This window comes from Bactrocera tryoni, chromosome 3 (genome assembly GCF_016617805.1).
Source record: "Bactrocera tryoni isolate S06 chromosome 3, CSIRO_BtryS06_freeze2, whole genome shotgun sequence".
NCBI lineage: Eukaryota > Metazoa > Arthropoda > Insecta > Diptera > Tephritidae > Bactrocera > Bactrocera tryoni.
In genome coordinates this window covers 57,128,011-57,128,861 of record NC_052501.1, presented here as the reverse complement: position 1 = coordinate 57,128,861, position 851 = coordinate 57,128,011, and positions in this window count along the sequence as shown.

Sequence of the window (851 nt, the reverse complement as noted above, 5' to 3'; positions counted from 1 at the left end):
AACCCCAGCGCACAACCCTATGTAGGGGATGTTTCTCCTTCTCACTTTAGCTCGCCTTCAAACGGATGTTTTTAGGCTACCCAGAGGATACTTGGTCAAAGGCCGGAAGTCGCGAGCTGCTTGAACCATAAGTAAAAGAGTCCTTTCTGGCCACTCCCAAGAGAATAACGATCAGAGAACTTTCCTCACTTGCGTGAACTTCTACACATGACCCCATCCTCCGATTTCTAGTACTATTTCCGGATATTTTGACCCACTAAGTCGATGATCCCGTTTTTTGGCCTTCGTCTATGAAAACCAGCATTATTCAACGCATTCGCTACTGTTTGTGAATTTACTTTTTTTGGATACGTTTCAAAAATGGGTACACAAATGAATCTGAACATTTTAAGAAAAAAATTTAAATTTTAAGTGTGCATAAATCGGCTGTTAATAGCAACCATTTCTATTTACCACAGGAAAACGACCCAAAATACACAACTTATCTTGTAAGTGCAGGGTTGTCATGGAAATAAAAATAACTCCATAGGTCCCGGAATCACTATACATTAATCCTATTCAAAATATCTGGAACTTTGTGGAAAATCGTGTACGAAAACATCGAATTTCATCAAAATAAGTCAAAAAAACGGGATCATCGACTTATTGGAAATAGTAATTACTTTGGATTTATATAAATAATTATTGATGCACGTAAACTTTTTTGATATGAATTAGGTGCATTTTAAACTTTAGCATTAATTTTTTTTATTTGTGTAAAAAAAAATATTTTGATATCCTATATTTAATGTTAAATATACATATCTTGAAATGGATAGAAAAAAAACACAAAATCTATTAATTTTAAAACA